The sequence below is a fragment of the Schistocerca americana genome, chromosome 5 (genome assembly GCF_021461395.2).
Source record: "Schistocerca americana isolate TAMUIC-IGC-003095 chromosome 5, iqSchAmer2.1, whole genome shotgun sequence".
NCBI lineage: Eukaryota > Metazoa > Arthropoda > Insecta > Orthoptera > Acrididae > Schistocerca > Schistocerca americana.
This window is the reverse complement of record NC_060123.1, coordinates 546,215,550-546,243,389: the sequence shown is the minus strand read 5'-3', so window position 1 is coordinate 546,243,389 and position 27,840 is coordinate 546,215,550. Positions and strand designations below refer to the sequence as shown.

General features: G+C 38.7%; 1 long non-coding RNA gene across 1 annotated transcript; it reads left to right on the top strand.

Moving 5' to 3' along the window:
* The first annotated feature begins 1,914 nt into the window (after positions 1-1,914).
* On the top strand, positions 1,915-9,317 carry LOC124616071. The gene is made up of 2 exons (XR_006979842.1): positions 1,915-2,057; positions 9,143-9,317. It is a non-coding gene; the product is annotated as an uncharacterized LOC124616071 (long non-coding RNA).
* The last annotated feature ends 18,523 nt before the right edge of the window (positions 9,318-27,840 follow it).

The window sequence follows — 27,840 nt, the reverse complement described above, 5'->3', positions numbered from 1 at the left end:
CATTTGCTAACGATATAGTGCACAGGATTGATGATGGCGATATGCATGTGGGCAGCATTTGGTTTACTGACGAAGCTTATTTTTACCTGGACGGCTTCGTCAATAAACAGAACTGGCGCATATGGGGAACCGAAAAGCCCCATGTTGCAGTCCCATCGTCCCTGCATCCTCAAAAAGTACTGGTCTGGGCCGCCATTTCTTCCAAAGGAATCATTGGCCCATTTTTCAGATCCGAAACGATTACTGCATCACGCTATCTGGACATTCTTCGTGAATTTGTGGTGGTACAAACTGCCTTAGACGACACTGCGAACACCTCGTGGTTTATGCAAGATGGTGCCCGGCCACATCGCACGGCCGACGTCTTTAATTGCCTGAATGAATATTTCGATGATCGTGTGATTGCTTTGTGCTATCCGAAACATACAGGAGGCGGCGTGGATTGGCCTCCCTATTCACCAGACATGAACCCCTGTGACTTCTTTCTGTGGGGACACTTGAAAGACCAGGTGTACCGCCAGAATCCAGAAACAATTGAACAGCTGAAGCAGTACATCTCATCTGCATGTGAAGCCATTCCGCCAGACACGTTGTCAAAGGTTTCGGGTAATTTCATTCAGAGACTACGCCATATTATTGCTACGCATGGTGGATATGTGGAAAATATCGTACTATAGAGTTTCCCAGACCGCAGCGCCATCTGTTGTTGAAAATTGTAACTACTGTAATTTCTAAAGTTTGTCTGCCTGAAAATGTACTGTTGTCCGAAGCATATTGCAACAAACGGTGTATTTCTATCACTGCTCGTTTAGTTTTTATTGCCGTTTCAAATATACCGGTCATTTTTGAAACACCCTGTATATGTCTTCAAGTTTTACTACAAGGATGGCATTCTACTGTCATATGTCTTATTTGTAATATCCCTGGTACAGTGAGTCCAACTGTCACAACTCTAGCATATGAGGACTATTCAGAAAGTGGGGAATGTTTCCGCCTGACGCCGATAGGTGCGTGCCGATCGCCTATATTTTGGTATGTGCGTGTTCGTCAGCTCAGTTGGCATCCATCTGTGACAGCAGGAACGTCTCTGCTTGTCTGGTTTTTTTTATATTTGAATTTAAAATGTATGCTGCAATTGAGGTGCGGTCTGTGATACGATTTTTGTTGGCAAAAAACCTAAAACCTATAGAAACTTATTGTGAACTGTGCAAAGTGTATGGAAACAATGTAATGAGTGAATGTTCCATCCGGAAATGGTACATTTGGTTTAAAAATGCCCAAACCAATGTTCATGATGAAGAGAAGAGTGGATGCCCAAGCATTGTGACTGACGATCTTGTAGCTAAAGTTAATGAAACAATTCGAGAAAACCGTCACTTCACAATAATAGAGCTTTTGCTTTCTTTTCCACAAGTTTCAAGGCTTTTGATGCCTGAAATTGTCACTCAAAATCTAGACTACTAGAAATTTAGTGCACAATGGGTGCCCAAAATGCTTACAGAGCACCATAAAGAACAGTGAATGGGGGCAATGTTGACATTTCTGGAGGACTACCACAAACATGGTGATTCATTACTGTATCAAATCATAACCGGTGATGAGACTTGGGTGAAACACATCAATTGTGAGACAAAATTACAGTCAATGGAGTGGACACACAAGGTCCCCCCCAAAAACCAAGAAAATGTTTACAAACGTTGTCAGCAAGAAAGTTGATGGTGACAGTGTTTTGGGATAGGCAAGATGTGCTTCTTATTTATTTTCTTGAACGTGGAGCAACCATAAATTCTGCTCAGTACTGTCAAACTTTGCACAGCTTTAGAAGACCAGTTCAAAATAAACATCGAGGAAAGCTGACATCCAAAATTTTGTTTTTGCACGACAGTGCCCGACCTTACCCAGCAAACTGCACTAACGAACTCCTTAATTCATTCTAATAGGAACTTTTCCCTCATCTACCCTACAGCACCGATCTTGCACCAAGTGACTTTCACTTGTTTCCCAAGATGAAGAACCGGCTTGCAACACAGAGCTTTGATGACAACACGGAACTCCAGGTGGGTGTGACTCACTAGCTGAAGTCTGAGGTGGCAGAATTTTATGACAAAGGTATTTCAAACCTTGTCCACCACTATGATAAGTGCCTTAGTGTGTCTGGTGGCTGTGGAAAAGTAGTATGTCAGTCGCTCTTTCAGATGTATATAATAAAATCTATTTCTTGTGCTTAGTATTTTTTTAATGTCAAAATGTTCCCTACTTTCTGAATAGCCCTCATATTTGTAAATAAATGTTATATAAACAACAACATGTTTTGTACGTCATAGAGGAGTTTATTAGCATCAAAGACAGTATAACCATATTATCATGCATAAATACTAATTCATTTGTGAAGTCACACACATTAGAAGTGTAGCTGAAATCAATGTATAAATCAATGTTAAGAAGCTAAAACTGTATTTAAATACAAAATTATAGTAAGGAAAGGTAGCTATTGTCAAAAGAAGTTTGAGGGTCCTTTTAATTTACAAGTTATTCAACCCAATGTTAAGATCCTTGAAAATGAACACACTTTGTGTGGCAAAATCACAGTGTGGACAATTTTATTGTTCCAAGATTCTTGTGCTCTGTGATAGAGAACCTTATATCAGAAGACTGAGCTTGTTTTGTTAGCAGAAATGGAATACATTATATTAGAACTGCAATTAGTGCGGCAATAACAGACACTGTTGAGAATATATGTTATATTTTTTATGGAAAGCTTTTGTGCTTAATTTTATAGACCAACTACTATTTCTGTTAAGGCCTCCCAAAATCTAATTTCTTTCTTTCTTTGGGCCTTTGTACCACTCCAACAAGGAGTCACAATGTTATTACAGATTTGGCAGTGTTAGTTGAAGAGGGTGGCCAGATGTCCTTCCTGCTGCCACCTCCCAAAATCCAATTACATACGTAAAATTAAAAAGTAAATAAATGTGTTTTCAAAATAAATGAAAAACATGAGCCTTTTTAAGGCCGTTTTTAACTAATTGGACCCCCACCCCTCTTCCTCTCTGACTTCATCTTGACTATGTCCTTGTCTGTGATGACATTTTTCATCATTTCTGACACAGAGCAGCATCTATGATGCATTTGTGGGCTGTAACATTGCTGAAATGGTCTGCCCTGCTTTTCTACATTTGGAGATCTTTTCCCACTTTCTTGCAGCCCTAGTTTGTTTTCTAATTAAAATTAACAGCACTGTAGGTCTTACATGTGGGGAGTGTACTGAATGAAACTCTGAAACCACAGGATACAATTATATATGCCTTATTAATACCATGAGTACTATGGAGACACATTCGCAGAACATGGAACTGAACATCAGACTAAAAACGTTATATGTGCTTTATTAATACTATGAGTATGATGGAGACACATTCGCAGAACATGGAAGTGAACAACAGACTAAATAAATCAAGAGGGAGTATAACTGCCCCCTTCCACCCAACTAGCCACATGGTCTAACATGCTGCTTCCTGAGTGGGAAGGCATGCCGTTCTCCAGCACAAATCTACCCAGCGGATTAGTGTCAAGTGTGCCGGGCAGCCTGTGGATGGTTTTTAAGGCAGTTTTCCATCTACCTCGGTGAATGTGGGCTGGTTCCCCTTATTCCGCCTCAATTACACTATGTCGGCCATTGCTGGCAAACACTGTCTTAACATATGCGTACACCATAATTACTTTACCATGCACATATTTGGCGTTACACTCATCTGGTATTAGATGTTACTGGAGGGGTCCACTGGGGCCTGAACTGCACAATAACCCTGGGTTCAGTGTGTGGCAGTGGAGGTGTGGCCTGTTGTGGGGTTGTGAACCACTGAGGGCTACGGTGGGACAAAGCCTCTCTGTAATTTCTAGGTCCCCAGTTCAATACACAATACACACAAATAACTGCCCTCACGCTTTGCTCAAGAATAACGTGTTGCTACTGTCAAAAAATGTAGCTTATCACATATTCTACATCTCCACTGGGCAAAGTCCCCACACAGCCTCCTCTGTGGCCAACAATGTACAGAGCACTGGGGAAGGAGACATATCTTTTTCTCATAGTCAAGGATGTAGTTGTGGCAAGGTAATGGTCAGTTGATGCAGCCATAATAGGATTGTGGAGCACAGCTGTGGGGAGAATGGACCAGAGTTGTTGCTCTCAGTAACTCTGTCAGCACAGCATGTTCATTTTCTGCTGCGCTTTGGCAGTTGATCACGCAGTTTAGACATTCTGTGTGTTATATAGGACTCAGGTAAGTTTGAGTCTGCACAGTGAGAATGTTGTGGGTTTTTTGTGGAGAAGTATGTTGAAATTAGTATCTTCTCTCTACAGGACCTCCTAGGGCAGGAGTATAGTGACTAGAGGGATCACCCCACTGTGTCATGTGATGCTGTGGAGGTGGTGGTATTCTAATGCACTAGATATGCTGTTCCACTCACCTGACAAGGTCTGTCAACTCCGTTGAGCCCATTCACAGTAAATGTTCAATGAACTCAGCTGGAAGTTCAGCAACTCACCAAACAATATCTCAGCTGATGATGCCTAAAGATCCTTCTTAAAAGCCAAACATACGACCAGTAGCTCCCAGCATTGTTATTCTGTCCACTGACCTTCATGGAACATGCGTACTGCTTTTAAGGTGAGCTGATGCCACTCTATCAGCCCATTGCTCAGAAAGTGGTAGGACGTCAAGCATTTACATTTAACTCCACAAAGATTGCAAAGCTCCAAGAATAGGGGTGATTCAAACTGGCAGCTATGGTCTGTGGTGGTGGTGTGCTGACATCAAAGTGCAAAAACCATAGTTGTACAAATGTATTCACTGTGGTCTCTGCTATAATATCTGGTAGGAGTACTGCTTTGTAGCACCACATAACATTGTTAATTGTGGAAATTACTTATCAGTTGCCACTAGACTATGATAACGGATTGACTAGTTCAAGATGTACATGTTGCAGCTTACCTGTGGGAATATTATATTGTCTGAGTGTGGGGTTGGCATCGCAGCCCATATGCAGCTCTGGCATATCTCACAAGCCTGCAACTGTCTGGCATTTCTTTTCACATCTGGCCAGACAAAACAATCAGAGACAAGCTTGGTAGAAGGTCATATCCCCACCTGCAACAAGCAGTGGAGGCTGTCAAAGATGTGTTCCCACATCAGACGTGGACCTAATGGACAGCTTTTACCTTGTGACATACTGTACCTGATTCTTTTGTCAGAACTGGGAAGGAAGAGCAATTCAAATTTCAGGCTAGTCGATTTGTCCTACAGAAGCTTGTGGATTTGTGATCTTGTTTTGGGCCAAGGAAAGATCTTCATAGTTAATGTCAATAGATAGTCTGCCACTATGTTATTGGTACCCTAATGTGTTTGATATTGGTGGTGAACTGGCTGAAATAGTCAAGGTGGTGGAAATGACTCAGAGGGCAGTCTTTACCTGCGGCATGTATAGCTTCTGTGAGTGTTTTATTATCAGTATAAATTGTGAATGAGCTGCCTTCTACAGTGAAGAACCAAAAAACTGGAGCACCTGCCTAATGTCATGTAGAGCCCCCGTGAGCACACATAAGTGCCACAACATGATATGGCATGGAAATGACTAATGTCTGACGTAGTGCTGGAGGGAACTGACACCATGAATGCTGCAGGGTTGTCCATAAATGCTCAAGAGTATGAGGGGATAGAGATCTCTTCTGAACAGCATGTTGCAAGGCATCCCAGATGTGGTTGATAATGTTCATGTCTGAGGGGTTTGATGGTCAGCAGAAATGTTTAATCTCAGAAGAGTGTTCCTGGAGCCACTCTGTTGCAGTTCTGGATGCATGGGGTGTCATATTTTCCTGCTGGAATTACCCAAGTCCATCGGAATGTGCAATGAACATGAGTGGAAGCAGGTGATCAGACAAGATACTTATGCGCGTGTCACCTGTCAGAGACATATCAGGGGTCCCATATCACTCCCACTGTACATGCCCCACGCCATTACAGAACCTCCACCAGTTTAAACAGTCCCCTGCATTCATGAGGTTGTCTCAGTACCCGTACATGTCCATCTGCCTGATACAATTTGAAACAAGTCTCGTCAGACCAGGCAACAAGTTTCCAGTCATTAACAGTCCCATGCCAGTGTTGACAGGTCCAGGTGAGGTGTACAGCTTTGGTCATGCAATCATCAAGCATACACAAATGGGTCTTCAGCTCTTTGAGCCCATATTGATGATGTTTCATTGAATCATTCACATACTGACACTGGTTGATCGTCCACTGTTGAAATCTGCAACAATCTGCAGAAGGGTTGCACTTCTGTCACACTGAATGATTATCTTGAGTTGTCATTCATCCTGTTCTTGCAGGATCTTTCTCCAGGTGCAGTGATGTCAGAGATCTAATATTTTACCAGATTCCTGATATTCATGGTACACTAGTGAAATGGTCATACGGGGTTCATAGCTACCTCGGAGATACTGTGACCCATTACTCTTGTGCTGACTATAATGCCACATGCAAACTCTCTTAAATCTTGATAACCTGTCTGTGCCAGACACTTGTTTCCTTGTATAGGTGTAGCTGACCACAGTGTTGTATTCTGCCTGTTTACATATCTCTGTATTTGAATACACATGCCTATATCAGTTTCTTTGGTGCTTAAGTGTATATCTGCTTTGCAATGCTGCAGCTAGAAGCTTGTGGTTGGAGGTGAACTGTTTGTGTTGTCAATGAGTAAACTTTTGTGAAAAGAATTGCAGTGATTGCTGTTCCCCATTGACAAGCTACTGGAGATCTGCCCCTACTGCCATGTCACCGGCATCAGCTGTGATTGTCAGTGAGGTGTTTGCGACAGGGTGAGCCAGGTCTTGGTCTGTTGCAGGCAGAATTTGATGTTGTGAAATACATATTGCATTTCTTTCGTTTTCATGGAAGATTGCTTGCTGTGGTTGCTTTACCTGTGATTGTATCTGTAAATATGACATGTACCACCAAAGCCTGAGGCAAATGTTTTCTATAGAAATTTGTTGCACCAGGAAACTTCTATAGTTGCCGTTAGTTGGTTGGTTAGGAACAATCATGTTACTTCAGTCTGTTCTGTTGTTACTCAAACCCCAGTTTGACTGATGGACTGGTCATGGAATGCATCTTCTGTTTGAGTTGGCATTTCCTGATGTTTATCACTACACATACTTTTTTTTTCTTTTCTTTTTTTGTGTCATCAATCTTCTGACTGGTTTGATGCTACCCACCATGAATTCCTCTCCTGTGCCAACCTCTTCATCTCAGAGTAGCACTTGCAACATACATCCTCAATTATTTGTTGGATGTGTTCCAATCTGTGTCTTACTCTACACTTTTTGCCACTACAGCTCCCTCTAGCACCACGGAAGTCATTCCCTCATTCTTAACAGAAGCCCTATCATTCTGTCCCTTCTCCTTATCAGTGTTTTCCACATATTCCTTTCCTCTCCAATTCTACTCAGAATATACTTATTTCTTACTTCATCAGGCCACCTAATTTTCGACATTTGTCTGTAGCACCAAATCTCAAATTCTTTGATTCTCTTCTTTCCCAGTTTTCCCACAGTCTTATGTTTCACTGCTACAACACTGTACCTCAGACATACATTCTCAGAATTTTTTTCCTCATATTAAGGCCTCTGTTTGATACTAGTAGACTTCTCTTGGCCAGGAATGCCTTTTTTGCCAGTGCTGGTCTGCTTTTGATGTACTCCTTGTTTCATCCATCATTGGTTATTTTGCTGCCTATACTCCATCTGTCGAGAGAAGAGCTCTGACAGCTGGAAGTGCAGTTGCCAGTATTAGACACTGATGGGCAGTGAGCCAGTGGTGGGGGAGGGGAGGTGACATACCTTCCCATCCCATCCTTCAGCTCGCAGCTCGCAGCAACACTCGGCTCCTTCAGATCCTAACAATGCCACGTCATTCATTGCAGCATCGCTGAAGGGACAACATTGAGCTGACCGAAGTGTTCATTGCTGGAATATTTTTTCATGTGTGCTGCCAGTGTTTGTCACCTTACACAAACACACACATAAATATTTTCTTTAATGATGTTACAGCCATTTGACTGCAAAAATTTTTATTTTGTTGTTATATGGTTCAGATTCAGCTGTATTTCATACCAGTCTGATATGATATGAACTTCCCTTGTTAAGAGTCCTTCCTGGCACAAAGTAACAATGCAGATGCGGTCGAACCCTGGTATTGAACGTTGTAGGCGTGGTTCAACTACAGGCAACACGAGCCATGGAATGACTGGAACTGATCTTCTGTTGGGCCCCTCCATGTAATAAGCACTGCTCATGCTTAGTTGTTTATATCTTTTGGTGGGTTTAATAACATCTCTGAGCAGTCAAAAAGACTGTGTCTGTGATACAATATCCACAGTCAACATCTATCTTCAGGTTTTCTGGTAACTAGGGTGATGCATAACTTTTTTTGATGTGTGTAGATTCACATTCGCTACGACACACAATACTGTTACATAGCTAATATTGGTAAAGAGCATGAACATACCCAAGTTGCTTGAAGTCAGCCGACTTCCACCAGTCACAAAGGGGCCAAGATAATGTGTGTGACCAGTACTAGCTCTCTAAACTGGAACATGAGAATAAGAAACACTGGTTGCAAAGCAATAGGTGGTTCACCTTAAACAGCCTTAACTACTACTGCAGAAACCCTTTACCTCAGTTTGTCTCTTAGAAATATTCAAATAATTCTAATCAGAATGTTGTATGACTGCAAAATACCTGCATTATCCATTTCCAAGAAATGAGTGTGTCAAGTCTCAAAGGTTACTGTGAGCAAAGAAATGTGTGTTGCACATGTATTAAAATTGAACAAAACAATAAGAATTCTCAACATCAATACCTTTTGCCAAATTTTATTGGTATTTCACAGAAAGTTCCTGGGCTTATCAATCCGTTGTCATAAATCCATCATATTTATCTGACTGTAAGACAAGGTTATTTCTCAGATTTTGAATTCGAAAAATATGGGGTCATCTTATATTCATAGATTAAACTAATTGCTGCTCAGATCAATGTTTTTACATAGTTTAAGAAATTAATATAGGGGCTTCCTTACATTTACAGATGGAGCTTTGGCTATTGAGGCTTTGTACAAACATATTTTGAAAATTTTGAATGGTAAGGTTCTGCAAACAGTGTTTTCATTTGAATAGGCTAGAGAGGAAGTAGCATTAAATTCTATCGACTCACAAACTTTTATTGTATTTGAACATGTTCATAATAAAAGTTCTTGTACACATATGGATACTTTATACACACTTATTTATTTATTTGTCTGTCCATGTAAATCTCTTTTTCAGTAGCTATATTGTACACAAGACATTGGACAGAAAATCTTTTTTGCTGTTGGTTTTACAAACATCAAACATACGCCATTTAAATTTTTGTAACATATTGGATCCACACAGTTAATAATTACAAATTTGATTAAATACTGTATATTTATAACTTCTTTCTACAATTAAAGATATGAATTACATTTTTCTTTACATAAGATACTGTGAGATTGAATAGTAGCAGAATGTTTTAGGTTCTGTACTTCAGGAAGAGATTTTATATGTCTTGGTAAACTGTAGTGTAGTTTTGTTCCTGTATGATATACACCTTTTTGGGACAATGTGGTGCTACAATGATTAAGATGTGTGTCACTGTCTGACCTGGTACTGTAATCATGGACACTTTTCTTTTGAGGAAAAAGGTTTTCTTCTCTAAGTATACTTTTTTTGACATGCATGACTACTTCCAGTATATAAATGCAGGGAAGTGGTAAGATCATTAGATCTTTAGAGAAAGGTTTTCAGGATTTTCTGCTGCTCACCTATTTCATTATTCTTATATAATTGCCTTTTGTTTCCTGAAAACTGTTATGGCCTGGTGTATGAGGGGCATTTGAAAAGTCCGTGCAGAGTCCAAAAGATGGTATCACTGGGATGTATCAAGGTCATGTTTAGTTAGTAGCATCTTTGGAAAGAACGCACACCAAGTTTCAGCCATATTGGTCTATTTCTTTGTGTTTGGCATTCGTGTGAATCAAGGAAGTCGAGCGATTGTCAAAAAATGGACAAAAAAGAATTTTGTGTGGCGATTAAACATTAATTTATGAAAGGTAAAATGCCTCAGGAGACTAAAGAGAAGCTTGATAAACATTACGGTGACTCTGCACCTTTGATTATAACAGTTTATAAGTGGTTTAAAAATTTTTGGAGTGACCATATGGGCACAAGTGATCCTGAACGTTCTGGATGACCTGTGGAGGTTACAACTCCAGAAATCATTGATAAAATCCATGATATGGTGATAGATGACAGAAGAGTTAAGGTGCGTGAGATTGCTAGTGCTGTGGGCATCTCGAATGAATGGGTACATAATATTTTGCATAAGCATTTGGACATGAGAAAGCTATCCACAAGATGGATTCTGCGATTTCTCACACTTGACCAAAAAAGAAATCGTGTGAAGTGTTGCAAGGATGATTTGCAGCTGTTCAGGAAGAATCCGCAGGACTTTAAGCATCGTTTTGTCACTGTGGATGAAACATGGATACACTACTATACTCCTGAGACCAAACAACAATCTAAACAATGTGTTACCAAGGGAGAATCTGCACCAAAAAATGCGAAGACCATTCCTTTGGCCGGCAAGGTTATGGTGACTGTCTTTTGAGATTTGCAAGGGATAATCCTCATCGACTATCTGGAAAGGGGTAAAACTATTACAAGTGAATATTATTCATCATTATTAGATAATTTGAAAACCAAACTGTAAGAAAAATGCTGGCAATTGGACCACAAAAAGGCCTTTTTCATCAAGACTATGCAGCAGCACACACCTCTGCAGTTGTGGTCGCACAATTAATGGAAATAGGATTCCAACTAGTTTCACATACCCCCTGTTCTCCAGACTTGGCTCCCTCGGACTACTATTTGTTCCCCAGTTTGGAGAAATGGCTGGCAGGACAAAGATTTTATTCGAACGAGGAGGTGATTGCAGCGACTGATAGCTATTTTGCGGACTTGGACAATTCCTGTTATTCGGAAGGGATCAACAAATTAGAACAGTGTTGGATGAAGTGTATAAGTCTAAAAGGAGACTGTGTCGAAAAATAAAAAAGGGTTACTCCAAACACGTAAGTAGTTTTTATTTTTGCATGGACTTTTCAAACACTCCTCATATGTTTTCCCAGAACATAATACCATTCTTCAGTATTGAACGTACACTAGCAAAGGATACAGTCCTTTAGAACAATAAGGTGACATTAAGATGAAACAAGAAAGAAAATTAATCCAGAATTAATGTCTAACAAAAGAAATATATTGTATTAAATTGACTGCAGTTGGGGAGTGGTGAACAGCCAGCAAATTTTATTGTGTTGCTGACCATGGGCATTTATACTGTACACTTTTGTTTTTTACAAACATTTATCTTGTTTAAACTGTAGTTTGCCTGAATCCATTTGTACACAGACTCAAATTGACTTTAAAATTGGACAAATACTCAACAACAGCATATAATTCTGTAGGGCATGATAAATTGGTCAGTGGAGTATTTATGTATTTAATGCAGCAATGTTGGCAATGCTCACCTTGAGGTATGATGGGAATGGTAGTGGGTGTGTCAGCTGCTGGTTCTACACAGCCTATGAGAGAGCAGTGGGCATATGATATCTTTGGAAGCAAGAGGCATTCTAACATTCTCACATCACTGTGGATGTGAAATCCACTCTAGGTTTTTTTAGGTCTCACCATACCCACAACCTCAGAAATCATAACATACCCAGAAGAATAACCCAAATATTTATAACAATGAAGATTTAATTTTCACAGTTGTCCTGTTAGGAGAATGATGATGATTAAAAATAGCGATACCACAGACAATAGGCAAAATAAACAAAAAAGACATTAAAGTTAAAAATGAATGTAAACAACTTCCTTTTGTCTATTTTATCACTGTTTGCATTGTCAGAATGTAGACAATGAATAATTGCCTAAATTTTAAATAGGTGTTACTTTTCAAGCAGACACCTCCTGTCAATATAAGTTAGTAGTTTTGATTAGACATAATATGTTAACAAATTTTTTTCTCAAGGAGCACCTTAAAAAAGGGGTTTGTCTTATATTCAGAGTCATATATATACTAGGTTAAATATGATACATGCAATGTTGCCCACCACCTCAAGAAAATAAATTTGTTTCTCCACGCATCAACCTGCAGCTAAGATTAACAAATTCTGTAGTTCCCATGCAGGAATCTCTGTGTGAGCAAAGTGAAACCATATGCCTGCTCTTCTTATTTATTGTGTTCTCAAAGTGAAGGAACTGTGACATCAAAGAGGTATTTTAATCCAACGAAGAAATCTGTAATGTATTAACTATTCATTTCAACAATGAAGGAAATTCATGCCAAATTTAAAACTAATACATCATTGGAGATCAAACTGCTCTGCAACCAGAGACTGACCGGTTACCTATAGACACAGAAGAAAAGTATTGTATAACAGAGTCAGAAACAATGACTTGACCAGAAAGCTTAGAAAGAAAGTACAGGAAGATTGCTGTGGAGAAATTTGTATAACAGACAGATTGAAGAAAAATATAATTGTTTTATCTATATATTCCTGCAGCAATGCCTCTTGGTTTCCCCCCCAAAAAGGTATGAACAAGATTGTGCAGAAGCAAGGATAAGGAGTGGATACATCCTGGAATTAAAATATCTTTTGGCAGGAAGAAAGAAGTATATAGAATCTCATCAGTAACCAGAGAGTTACTGGCATGAAAATATCTTCAGAATGGAGGAATATAACATATGGATTGCCACAGGGATCAGCACTGGGCTCATTCTCATTTCTAAGCTCAGTAACTGATCTTCCTTGTCCGCCCCTGGTAGATGAGTTGTCAGCACGACAGAATGTCAATCCTAAGGGCCTGGCTTTGATTCCCTACTGGCTCGGAGATTTTCTCCACTCAGGGACTGGGTGTTGTGTTGTCCTAATCATCATCATTTCATCCCCATTGACGCAGAAGTCACTGAAGTCGCGTCAAATCGAAAGACTTGCACCCGGAGCAGGGTCTACCCGATGGGAGGCCCTAGTCATATGACATTTTTATTTAGCTGAGCTTCCACCGACTTTAAAGGGAAATTCAAAAACTGGAATGTTTGCTGATGACAAAATATACTAGTCAATCTAGCAGATACTACTCAGATTGTAGTAGAACAGGCCTACAAATGGTTCACAACTGGCAGTTTACGCCTTAATCTCACAGAGGCTCATGTTGTGTAATTTCAAACAAGCACAAAAAGTAGACACTAATATCTTATCACTGAATGAAGCACATTATGCCCTTAGAACCATCTCTCATTGTATTAGCCAAAAGACAAGAGTGTTGACTTATTTTGCATGTTTTTGCTTGTTTTTGTCTTAAAACATTACCTTCTGGGGCAATGTATCAAAAGTAAGTAAAGTGTTTGTTCAGCAGAATTGAGCAGTAATAATATTATGTAAAGCAGATAACTGTACATTTTGCAGAAGACTTTTTAATGATCTACATATGAACTGTGTTTGATCTTAAGTTATTTGTGTAATCAATGCATTATCAGTGGAAACATTTTGAGACTGGCTAAAATATGGTGAAGTTAAATCTCTTTACAAGAAGGTAGATAAAGAGACACCATCAAGATATCAACCAATTTCACATTTGCCAGATTTTTCAAAAATATTTGAAAAGGTTGTGTTCAAGAGTCTTCTTAAGCATCTGATTGGAAATAATATATTGTCCAAGTCACAGGTTGGGTTCCTTAAGGTTTCAGATATAAAGAAGACTATTTACATATACAGTGAGCATGTATTTAATTCATTAGATAACGAATTATAAGTTACTGACATTTTCTGTGATCTGTCAACAGCCTTTGTCTGTATGAATTATAGTCTGAACTCCATACACAAATGAAAAGGAAAGCAACCCTAATTACTGGTGTAATGGAACATAACCTCTACCATGTACCTCATGGTAGTTCGCACAGCGTAGATGTAGACGGAAATGTAGATTCCCTTAAGTAAATTAAAATGTTATGGTGTCTCTGGCAGTGCTACAAAATGCTTCAAGTCTTGTCTAACTAACCTGTGGAGTAAACAGTTAGTCCACATTTGACTGGGAATTAATTACATGTGGTGTTCCTCATGGTTCTATCTTGGTTTCTTTGCTTTTTCTTGTGTACCATTATGTTAATGACCTCTCGACTGTTACATTTCCAGATACTATGTTTGTTTTGTTTGCAGGTGAGACAAACATTGCAGTAAATAGTAAGTTAAGTACAGGTTTAGAAATGGTTGCTAATCAAATTTGCACTGATATTAATAAGTGGCATAAAGCTAATAAACTTCATTACATTTTGGAAAGACCCATTATATTCAGTTCAGAACCTGTAGGAGATTTCCTTTAAGCATGTGTCTAACATACAAAGACTTGCAGCTAGAAGAAGTTGACAGTGTTAAATATATTTTTTTATTTTATCCACATTGAATCTTGTCATTCATCAACTGTCAATAATAAATTCAGTTGGGAAGGGCATAGCACAGAATCACTGAAGTGCTGAAACAATTCAGTATTTGCAATGCAAATGATGTCAAATGTAGGAGATAAAAATATAAAAAACTTGGATATTTTGCTTACTGTCATTCTATTATGTCATTTGGGATCATATTTTGGGGTAACTCCTCAAACCAAGCAAAAGTTTTTAGATCGCAGAATTGTGTAATAAGACTCAATTGTGGTATAAATTCAAGAACATCACATAGAAAACTGTTCAAGGAACTGTGTATTCTAATCACTGCTTCTCAGTATATCTATTCCTTAATGAAATTTCTTCCAAGTAATATATCTCTATTTCCAACCAACAGGTCAATACATAGGTCAATACTAGGAACAGGAACAATCTACATAAAGACTTATAATCACTTGCCTTGGTCCAAAAAGGGGGGGTCCAGTACTCAGGAACACAAATTTTCAATAAATTGCTAGCAACCATTAAAAACATGGTTTCAGATAAAGCACAGTTTAAACAGAGTTTGAAAGACATTTTGGTAGGCAACTTATTTTACTCTACAGATGAATGTCTTAACAGGGACTGTTAGACATGCTTAAGTAAAAATGTGTCTCAGATTTCAGTTTGACAGCACAAACACACATCAAAATGTTTTGCATCAACCCGGTTCCCAGAACTCCTGAAGATAGACCTTGACTGTGGATATTGTATCAAATAGTCCCTTTGACTTTTCAGAGATGTCACTAAAGCTGGTCAAAGATGTAAACAATCATGCCTGAGCAGTACCTATTAGACAGAGGGTGTCCGACAGCTGATCAGTTCCAGTCTTCCCACCAGGCATGAGGTAGAAGGCTTGCGTTGTCAGCCATGCTTCGACGGTCAATACCGTGGTTTGATTGCATCCGCATTGTTGCTTTGTGCCAGGAAGGGCTCTCAACAAGGGAAGTGTCCAGCCATCTCGGAGTGAACCAAAGCCATGTTATTCAGACATAGAGGAGATACAGAGAGAGACAGGATCAGTCAATGACATCCCTCGCTCAGGCTGCTGTAGGGTAACTACTGCAGTGGATGACCACTACCTATGGATTATGGCTCGGAGGAACCCAGACAGCAATGCCACCATGTTGAATAACACTTTTATGTGCATCCACAGGATATCATGTTACAACTCAAACTGTGCACAATAAGCTGCATGGCGAGGTCCATCTTCCCAACCACAACAACATGCAGCATGGTACAGATGGGCCCAACAACATGCTGAATGGACTGCTCAGGATTGGAATCATGTTCTCTTCACTAATGAGTGTTGCATATGCCTTCAACAAGACAATCATCAGAGACATGTTTGGAGGCAACCCGGTCAGGCTGAATGCCTTAGACACACTGTCCAGTGAGTGCAGCAAGGTGGATGGTCCCTGCTGTTTTGGGGTGACATTATGTGGGACTGATGTATGCTGCTGGTGGTCATGGAAGGTGCCGTAACAGCTGTACGATACGTGAATGCCATCCTCCAACCAATAGTGCAACCATATCGGTAGCATATTGGCGAGACGTTCGTCTTCATGGACAACAATTTGCGCCCCAACATGCACAATTATGAATGACTTCCTTCAGGATAATGACTTTGATCAAATAGAGTGGCCAGCATGTTCTCCAGACATGAACCCTATTGAACATGCCTGAGATAGATTGAAAAGGGCTGTTTATGGATGATGTGACCCACCAAACACTCTGAGGGATCTACGCTGAATCGCCATTGAGGAGTGGGACAATCTGGACCAACAGTGCCTTGACGAATGTGTGGATAGTATGCCACAATGAATACAGGCATGCATCAATGCAAGAGGACATGCTACTGGGTAGAAGAGGTATTGGTGTGCACAGCAATCTGGTCCATCACATCTGAAGGTCTCACTGTATGGTGGTACAACATGCAATGTGTGGTTTTCATGACCAATAAAAAGGGCAGAAATGATGTTTGTGTTGATCTCTATTCCAGTTTTCTGTTTTTTTTCTATGTTTGTGTTATGTTCACAGAAGTGTTTTACCATTAATCTTTGTGTCCAATTCCAAAGACTGATGCATCGTTTGCAGCTAAAATATTAGAAGCAGATTAAGATCAAACAATGTAAACTCCAGGTAGGAATATCAACAACGTAGGAAAAGACAGATTCCTCTTACCATAAAGAAGACATGTCAGGTTGCAAACAGGCAAAATTAAAATACACTTACTTAAAGCTTTTTGCCATAGCTTTCATCAGTAAAAGAGAGACACACACTGTTCATACACACAAGCAAACACACCTTATGCACACATGACTGCCAACTGCAGCAACTTGAGTTGGAATGGAACAATAACATGGGATGCAAGCAGAAATCTTGAGGGCCAGGCAAAGGGAAGGGGTAGTTGTGTGTGGGTGGGGAGAGAGATGAACATTGTCTTGTGGTGTGTGCAGGCACTGGAGTGACAGCAGGTCCAGTGTCAGGAGGTTGTGGGGCAGGGAGTCGGGGATAAAAAGAAACAAAAATGGAGAGGAGCAGGGAAAGATTGGTGGATGTGTTGACAGGGGACCGCAAATAAACAGGGTGAGAGATGAGTGGGGAGGAGGTGATATGACAGAGTGGATGAAAACTTTTGGCTGGAGGGTGTGGAGACAGTATGTTGCCATAGGTTAGGGTAGGATAATTACAGGAGTGGAGAATGCCAACTGCCATCAGTGCAGTTCAGAAAAGCTGGTGGTGGAGGGAAGGATCCAGATGGCTTGGATAGTTAAGCACCTTCTGAAATCAAGTCTGCTATGTTCAGCTCCATGTTGTGCCATAGGGGGTCTACTTTGCTCTTGGTCACAGTTTGGTGATGGCTGTTCATCCCAGTGGACAGTTGTTTGGTAGTCATATTACTATAAAAATCTGTGCAATGATTACAGCAGAGTTGGTAAATGACATGGCTGCTTTCATAGGTGGCCAAGACCCTGATGGGTAGGATAAACATGTGGGGAGTGGAATAGGAATTTCTGGGTGGGTGGACTGGGCAGGTTTTGCATCTGGGTCTTCCACAGGAATATGATCCTTGTGGTAAGGGGTTGAGATTGAAAGTGGCACAGTGATGGACCACAACATTGTAGAATTTGGGAGGGTAACAGAAAACCTCTTTAAGAAGAGTGAGAAGTATCTTGAGTAGGGTGTCCCTCATTTCAGGATGTGATGGTAGGTAATCAGAGCTTTGGCAAAAGTTGTGAATCAGTTGTTACAGTCTAGGGAGTCCAGGGTGGTACTGCTGATGTGGTTGGTTCTCGGGGGTGGTGCAAGGATTGGAGGTGTGAGGGGAAATGACAATGGAGATCTGTTTTCAGATTAGATATGGGGTATAGTGCCTGGCTGTGAAGGCCTCAGTGAAACCCTCGGCATACTGAGCAAGGGATTTTTGTCACTGCATGGTGTTAGGGATATAAGTGCCAATATCTCTAGCAAAGACTGAGGACAGCATACTGAACAATGTAACATCAGTATTTACTTCTTTTTCAGACTGTTCACTATAGCTATTATGAGTAGTACATTTTTAGGTTCATTAGGATGCATGGCACAAGTAAGCAATTAAAGTTTATTCTCTCCTGTGCAGCATGTCAAGTAATGAAGTGTGGATGTGTGGAGGCAAAAGGAAAGTCTATACTGACAGTTATAGTACACTTCATGGTGCAGTTATGACAGTGCAGAAAACATCAGGTAGTAAATGAAGTGATATGTTTGTGGGAAGACTGTTAGGTGCAGAACAGAAACACCTTGCAACTGAAGCTGACGCATATTGAGGTATCAATGATCACAATATCTTTACCTACACCCCTAACACCACATATATGAGAATGAGCTCCACTTAACATTCATCAGGCAAAATTGGTACCTTTTGTAGATAATATTAGCATCATAATAAATCCCACAAGAGAGAAAGCAGCAGAAGATGTTTTTAATGATATTTTTTCAAAGAATCAATAAGTGGTTCTCAGAAAGTGGACTCGGCCTAAATTTTGAGCTAACATACTATATTCAGTTCTCTACAACAAGCAGAATCAGACCAACAATACATGCAGCAGGGGTCAGTAAGCAGGGTATAGAGCTCCAAATTTTCAGGTGTACAAACTGATGAAAACTTGAACTGGAAGAAGTTTGTTGTTGTCTGCTTAAGCAATTAATTTCAGGACCTATCATTCTTTGTATAATTGCTAGACAATAATGTCTTATGAAATAATTATCTGGATTGGTACACCACTTACAAGAAAATTGTTGATTACAAAAAAGTGAGCAGTATGAATAGTATGTGGCTTTCACCTGCAGTCACCTTATAGGTAAGGTAAGGTGCCCTATTACATCCTAATTCAAGTCACAGAAACTTGTGTACTGGTATTTTGGAGCGTGTACAAAAAGGATGCACAATTTGAGACAGTGTGGTTCTTAATTTCAGATAGGCTTCTTTTGTAAGGAAAATTCAAGATTATATACCTATAGGAATTTTATTCTGTTACTAAAATTATAAAGTAATGGTGAGACATTCCAGTTTGATTACAATAATGATACCCTTACAACTACATTGTGGCTACCATTTGCAGTTTTCACACTTGTATGTCTTCCAGCCATATTTCTCAGTCCCAGCACACAGTTCATGTAACCAATGCAAACATCGTAACCATCTTATACAGTCTTCTCCAAATTATGGGACAGAACAATAGATACATTCCTCATCTGCACTGTTTTCATCATCTGTTGAGACAAAGAAAACAGAAATTTTGGAATCCTCAGCAGATGATAACTGACATGTCAATTTTCTTTGTCATTTTAGCCACCTTTATGCATTTATGGCTGGCCTTTATGGTGCTTCATGTTTTTCCCTTTTTGAAGATTCTCTCAGTTCTAAAATTGCTCTCTTGCATTTTAGCTTGTTTTGATCTGAAGGCTCTACCTAAAGAACATTTTCTGCTTATCCCAGAGCCCAGTTCTCTTCCAAGTTTCCTGCAATCTAAAAATGTAGATTTTGGCACTTGAAACACTTTGGACACCTTTAAGAATCCCATTACTTTATTTCTAATGGCTTCCATTGCCTTCCTCACATTTTCCTCTGCCCAACACTTTGTTTTCTTCTGAGCTGCTTCCTGAAAAGAAGTAAAAAGCAAAATCCATAGAGGGGTGCATTTGTCATATGATCATAATTAGGCACCATAGCAACATTCGAAATGACACAGCTGTACCACTTGCCAAATGAGGCTGAACTGCCAAAACATATAATGGGTTATTGCATTTAGAAGCTAGTCACAAGTTTCATTAAATATGATATATCACAAATAAATAAGACTAAAATATCAAACTACTTACCGTGGAGCTGTGATGCTTATGCTGTGTATACAAACTATTACATTCAAATGTAAGATATTGAGAAAAAATCAACCACTAGCACAGAATGTGACTGATGTGCTTATCAGGTAGTAGAACATTAAAATGGTGGAAGCACAAAATTTTCAGCTAGTTTCCACATTGTTAGCACTGTCCAGGGAGCAAATATCCACCTACACAGAAATAGGCCACCATCTGAAAATAGGGCATCTTACCCTTTCTCTTCAAGGAGTCAGACATTTTAACTGCACCATCACTATATATATATTCACAAGGGAAAGAGTTCAATATGTAGCAACAAAAACGTTCTATCATTTGTCCCATATCATAAATTTCTGGCTAGTAGCAAAGCAAGTCTCAAATATAACCTAAAATCTTTTCTATTGGGCCATTCCTTCTACTCCATGACCCAATTTTTTTTTTAAATCAAAAATAAAAAAAAAGCTAACTTTTAGATGAAGTTGGATGAGTATGACTGAAAGATAATTATGGTAAAGCTAATCGTGTATGGATATTCTGCAAGCTGGCTTGTTCCACATAATTTTGATAAAAGAATTGTTCAAAGCTATATGGAACTTGTAACTAACTATCTAACAAACTAACATTCAGCTGCAGCCAGTGCTCACTAGCATGCTGCAGAGCCTCTGCTGTAACTCATATGAGACCTCTCGGCAAACATATCTTCTTTCCCAACCTGCTAGCTATTACTCTGAGGGGCCTGATAACCTGTTCAATATATGAGCTTCTAGTAGCCAAAACCTCCATTTGATGTGCTTATCTGTATTTGGTAACAAAATTAGCCACAGACCCAACAGACAAGGGACTCTGTCAATTGTTTGATGAACCTGTTAACTGGCTTAAAGGAACAGCCATATTTGTCTTCTGTCCAGAGATTCACAAAGTGACATCAGTTTACGATTCACCTTCAGGTGGCAACAAACTGGTCAAGTAATGTGCATCACGAGGTGGTTCCAGGTATCACAGCTGTCACAGTTTTTGCTATAGGTGCCCCAATGCACCGTTAGTCCAGAACAATAATTTGAAGCTTGCCACCTGTTGCCAATGCAGCTTCTGGCTGTTTCCCTTATGTCCATATCCAGCAAGCATAGTCCCCATAATGGAGAACCATACAGTTACTCAAAAGGAAGTTGCAACACTAAAATTAGGACCTAAAATGAATGAAAACATGAAAACAGAAACAGATAACAGTAATGACAATAACAATATATTCCTTCACAAAAACATACGCACGAACTGCTGTTTATGGACTGACTGTTGCACTGCACAAAGTCAGACAATTCTTCTCACCTCATCGAGTTACCTCCACAGATGCTGCTCACCATCTCTTAGACAGAGCCGTAAAAACTTCTGTTCATATCAAATATTCCATATGCTACCAACAACTTCATTTTTATAGCTGCAATTCACCTGACATTAACAAGACACTCTCCTACAGTTAAGGCACCCATGGTGGCTGTATCTGCAGTCAAAAGCGGGAGTTAGACAAATATACTGCTAACCTTGCCAGAGCATTTATACAGAGAAATATCCTGTCCAGATAGTACAGGAACAGACCTTACACACTATCTCTTCCTGTGACAAATTTCTTGTCACTGTGAACTCATCACTGACTGACAGTCCCATTATCACCCAATACTACCTAAGCATCAGAAACCTCAATCACACCCTTTGCCATAGCCTGACTACTTCCACATATGTCCTGAAATGAGAGATATTCTGTCAAAAATCTCACCCTCATCACATAAAGTAATATTCCATCAACAGTACATCCCATGCCATATCTTAGTCCATCCCAATGTCAACAATGCTTCCTGCCCTGCACCACATAGGTCATTCCCCTGTGGATGCCCCAAATGCAAATTACACATATATACCACCCTTCAAGCACCTATTGCAACTAATCACAAGGATTTCTGACCTATAAAAACAGGGGTACATATGAGGACAACAGATTATACACCAGTTGTACTGCAATTACTGAATGTGACCTAAGTGACAGGATAACTAACCAGCCCCTAATTAGATCTAACCACAAACTGAACCATCCAGTGGCTGAACATGCAGCAAACCACAACACCAACAATTTCAATACCATTTGCCTCTATCTCCCTTTCCTACCCACAGCAGTACCTTATTACAATCATAGAGCTGAGAACTGTCTCTCCATCTTCTGGCCTAAACCTCTGTTGGTGCCCTTCAAATTTCTTTGCACTTGACCTCAGTTTTCCTCTCCTGTGATCTTCACACCCTCCATTCCTCTTCAAACATTAAATTTTATCCCACATTTTCCTATCACCTCACTTTTTTATGAATGATTATGTAGCTTCCAGTACGAGTCACCATGCCTCTCCTCTCCATGTATCTCATTATATCACTTCTTCCTCTTTGACCCGTACATCACACTCCTTCAGCATTGCCACACACCTTCCACCTGCCCCCCCCCCTTCCACCCCCTTCCACACTCACACACAAACACTTCTGGTTTCTGGCAACTTCTGTAACAATTAAAAAACAGTCAACATTACTGTGACCATTGTTGTGAGAGGATGTCTTTGGGTGTCTATGTAGTTGCATGTGTGAGAATGCATACATACACTAGAAAAAAATCTGGTAACTCATGATCTAATAATTACTCTGTGCTATTTCATTTTATATGCCTATGCATTATGCAGCTTAAGTATAGTGGTTGCCTTTCCTAATTTTTGTTTATACCTGTAGTTTTACTACAAACAAAAACTTGTATCTTTTTGGACATCATACATTATTAATATGGTCTTGTTCAGTACAGGTCTTCATGGACAGAAAAATTCATAACCCAATGTGGTAAGTGATAAATATGTAGACAGGACAAACAATTGTGTCAGAGAGCAGTGCATTAGACTTGGTGCAACTTTCTTGGATTTGAATGAATTTATTAGTGATAAATGTTTATGGCAAGATGAGGTGCATCTGTTTTAAAACTAGCCATCTCAGATCATAATGTAGTACATCTTTAATTGGAGCTCCATGAGGTCCCCACTGTCACCACAAAGCAACAGTTTGTAACAAAAAGAATAATGTATAATGACAACACAAATAGACTAAACTGCATGCTAGCACATAAAAATGGTTTGAAAATAATAGCTTTTCATATGATAGCTTTGCTGCTGACTTCTATTGCTGCTTTGATACCATATGCTCAATTGTAGTCACAAAAATGAAACAAACAAAAAATAGAAATAAAAATATTTGGGTAAATAGTAATGTCACTGAAACTAATTATACTCCACAGTGCAGTGCTGAATAATAGAGAGATTCCTGAGCTAAAGGAAGCCTTCAAAATGTATCAAGCACTATATAAGGATTTACTCACACAGATGAGGAGCAACTATGTTGCAAATAAATTTCAAAACTCACACAATGTAACTGCTGGCATCTGGGCAGTCTAAACAGTTTTAGAATCTGTAATGAGAAATACTATATGGACTTTACTATTAACCACAATGGCATGCTCATAAAAGACCAGCTGGAAATTGTAAATATTTTAATGAATATTTTATCCATAGGGGAAGCCATAAATGACAAACATAAAAACATGCACTACAGTTTTAAAGGTAATACATGTGGCCAGAGTATATATCTATCCCCCACAAACTGTGCAGAAATAATGGACATCATTAGCTCTCTAAAACCCTCTAATTCAGTTGGGCATGATGGGCTAAATATTAATGTTTTAAAAGCCTGTAGCAAAATGTCTCTCTACCTCTATCTGTAGCATCAACAATATAATAGAATTAGGCACCTTTCCAGACAAACTAAAAATAGCACAGGTAACATCCATTTTTAAAAAAGGTGACAACAACAAAATAGAAAACTACAGACCAGTCTCAATCCTTCCTGTCTTTTCCAAAATTGTTGAGAAAGTTATATACAACAGGATTATAAACTTTCTTAACAAATGCAACCTGATGTTTGAAAATCAAAATGGATTCCTTAAAGATAAATCAACTATCACTGCTGCTGCTAATCTAATTGAAGAGGTGTTAGGGGGTATCGGAAGCAAGGAACATGTGGCAGGTGTATACCTAGATCTGGAAAAAAGCCTTCGATTGTGTGAATGTTGACATCCTATTAGATAACCTATGGAAGATGGGCATTAGAGGTGCTGCTTATGACCTAACAAAGTGTTATATGAGCAATAGAAAACAGTTTGTTCTGCTTAAAATGGAAAGTGGTGTCTACAAATCAGAGATCACTTGCCTAAAATATGACGTGCCCCAGGGCTCGGTGTTGGGCCCCCTTCTGTTCTTGATCTATGTAAATGATATTAAATACTGTATGATAAATTCCAAAATTGTTCTGTATGCCGATGACACGTCCATTGTGTGTCAAAAGGAATCATGTAATGAACTAGAGGCTGAGTGTATTAATGTGACAAAAGAAATTGTTCAGTTTTTTAATGAAAACCACTTAAATGTAAGCACCAGTAAAACATGTTTGATGAAGTTTAACAAAAGTAGTCTCAATACTGAAATTAAATTATACGTCGGCAACGAATTGGTAAAATTCCTTGGCGTAACAATCCAAACCAACCTCAAGTTGGACACACATATTGACTCCCTAGCAACTAAGTTGTCAAAAAATATATTTGCAATCAGTACTATTAGCAAGTTCTGTAAAGACACTGTAGTCGTAAAGACTGCATACCATGCTCTTTTCTCCTCTCACTTGAACTACAGTATTGAAATTTGGGGGGAAACAACCAAAGCTAATATAGATAAGCTACCCATTCTTCCAAAAAAGCGGTGTGAGAATAATCTGTGTTGCAAAATATAGGAATTTGTCACAACTTGTTTCCAAAAACAGGGGTGTTAACTGTTATAAACACATACATTCTAAAAGCCATATTGCTTGTGAAAAGACTGCACCCAAACCCTTATTCAGATTTTCACCAGTACAATACTAGAAATAAAGAAAGATTTTACATTGGCAGCCACAGAACAGCACTTTACGAAAAGGGGCCTCAGTACACAGGTATAAAATTAAGTAATGCACTGCCTAGTGCAGTCATGGCTCTTCCTACAAATAAACTGAAACATCAGCTTAAGAAATTTTTAGTAAAACACCCTTTCTACACATTAGGAGAGTACCATACTTATATGAGGAACAACAAACGCTTTGTGAAATTATGTGAATAGAAATCAGTAAACATCTTATTGTAATTTTGTTGTAAACTAATGATGTATTGAGAAGAATGTGTCTTGTGTATTGTACAAATAACTTTAATCATTGCTGTTTCTTTGTACATGTGCAGTGTACCATTCAATGTTGAATAAAGCTATTATTATTATTATTATTATTATTGTTATTGTTATTATTAATATTAAATTGGCTAGATTTGGCTACATTCCACAATATGTGCAGTGATATTTGTAAGATCATACTTGCTAAGGGAAACTAGTATGCAGAGATGGAGGTGTAAAAATTGATAACAAAGTTGCAATGAAAATACAAAAACAGTGTTTCAAAACAGATCCCATTAAGAATATTCAAAAAGGTAACAGTATGTTCTTCATGCACTTGAATATAAATGGGTTAAGTTGAAACTATACAAATCACAGAGAAACAAACTTGACTTGCAAATCACTTTCTCAGAAATACTAATTATCGAGGTTGTATGCTTGAACGAACACTGGCTTACAAAGGACAGTATCAAAATATTAAATGACCTTGATCATTTTTATGTTGGCAGCAGCTTCTGAAGGAGTGCATTAACTCAGGGAGGATCAGCCATACTTGAGGAAAGATCAATGTAATATAAAGCAAGATTTGATTTCGATTCCATTAATGAAGAATGTATATTTGAAAGCTGCTGCATAGAGTTATAGCAAAATACTGTAATTTTATTTATGTATACAATTCCAGGCACAGAAATAATGAAACAATTTTTGTCGAAATTCCAGTGCCTATTGCAAAAACTTCAAAAAGAAACCAAGAAAACAGTCTTAATAACTGCTGATTTCAACGGAGATTTAGCAGTGAAGCCAACAACTCAGTAAAATTCATTCACATTATTCAGATATCAGGTTTCAGTACTAATTTCAATGATTTTACATGAATAAATGCAATGGCAGCAACATGTATAGATAATATTTTAATCATATATCTAAAAACAAAGATGATGTAACTTACCAAACGAAACCGTTGGCACGTTGATAGACACACAAACAAACACAAACACACACACAAAATTCAAGCTTTCGCAACCAATGGTTGCTTCATCAGGAAAGAGGGAAGGAGAGGGAAAGATGAAAGGATGTGGGTTTTAAGGGAGAGGGTAAGGAGTCATTCCAATCCCAGGAGTGGAAAGACTTACCTTAGGGGGAAAAAAGGACAGGTATACACTCGCACACACACACACATATCCATCCGCACATACACAGACACAAGCAGACATTTGTAGAGGAAAAGAGTTATAGAGTTATAGTTCGAAGCAACCGTTGGTTGCGAAAACTTGAATTTTATGTGTGTGTTTGTGTTTGTTTGTGTGTCTATCAACATGCAAATGCTTTCGTTTGGTAAGTTACATCATCTTTGTTTTTAGATAAATTTTTCCCAGTTTTCCTTTATTATATTAATATTTTAATCAATTATTCTGATAATGAGGCAAGGAAGTTTTGTTTGGATTTATGACTTTCTGATCATTGTGCTCTGTTTACAGGATTACCAAAAACAATGGAACCTTGCTACAAAAATGCTGTACTAAATGCCAGCTCAACACAGAAAATATGAAGCCATTCCATCATAGATCAAATAAGGTGGAGTGGGTGGCAAATTATATTTAATCTTCTGAAGACTTTGCTACTTCCTTGGAAAACTCCTTACATGTATTTAATGAAATTTTCCCCCTTACTGTACATCATAATAAGTGGGAAATAAAGTAAAGTGGATTACTTAAGGAATAAAAATCTCTAGTGCAAGAAAAAGATAGCTACATAGGGAACTAGAATGTAACTAAAGTCCTGATATTGTTACAAAAGTAAAAAAATTATAAAAATATTGTAAAGGCAGCAAAAGAAGTAGCCAATAATAAATTTATTTTGGATAGTGAGAACAAATCAAAGGCAGAGATCAAAACTGAAACAGTTGCCACAGATAGAGGCCATGATATTTCTGAAATGAAGACAGACGACAAAGCTATCGTAAATCCTGAACAAATTTCTGGATTATTTAATGAATTCTTGATGAATATAGAAAAATCAAACATCAACACTGAACATTACCCAGATAAGGTAAATTTCTTTAACACCGAGCAATTTGACGGTGAACTTTCCAGTACATGCAGTGAAACTAATGTGAAAGGTATGGAAAATGTGATAGTAACACTAAAAATTAAACCATCAACAGGATGGGTTGGGATACCTACAAGAGCATTAGAAACAGTCTCTAAAATAATTACACAGCCACTATCTACAGTAGTTAACCAGTCCCTTCCTTCCCAGAAACATTTAAGTATGCATTAGTTAAACCACTATTCAAAAAAGGCACAAAAGAACATATGGGAAACTAGAACCCAATTTCTCTTGTTCCATCACTATCAAAAATATTTGAAAAGGTAGTCACAATACAAATTTAATATTTTATAGAAAAATGTAAAATAATTTCAAAAAATCTGTATAGATTTAAAAAAGGCAAAAGCATGGCATTTTATTTAACCTATTTTGTAGATAAAATGAGCTCCTCTCTAGACAACTCACTGCATGCCACAGGAATCTTTTGTGACCTATAATAGGCCTTTGATAGTGCAAAAACCACTGCTTGCTACTCTGTAAACTGGAAAAATA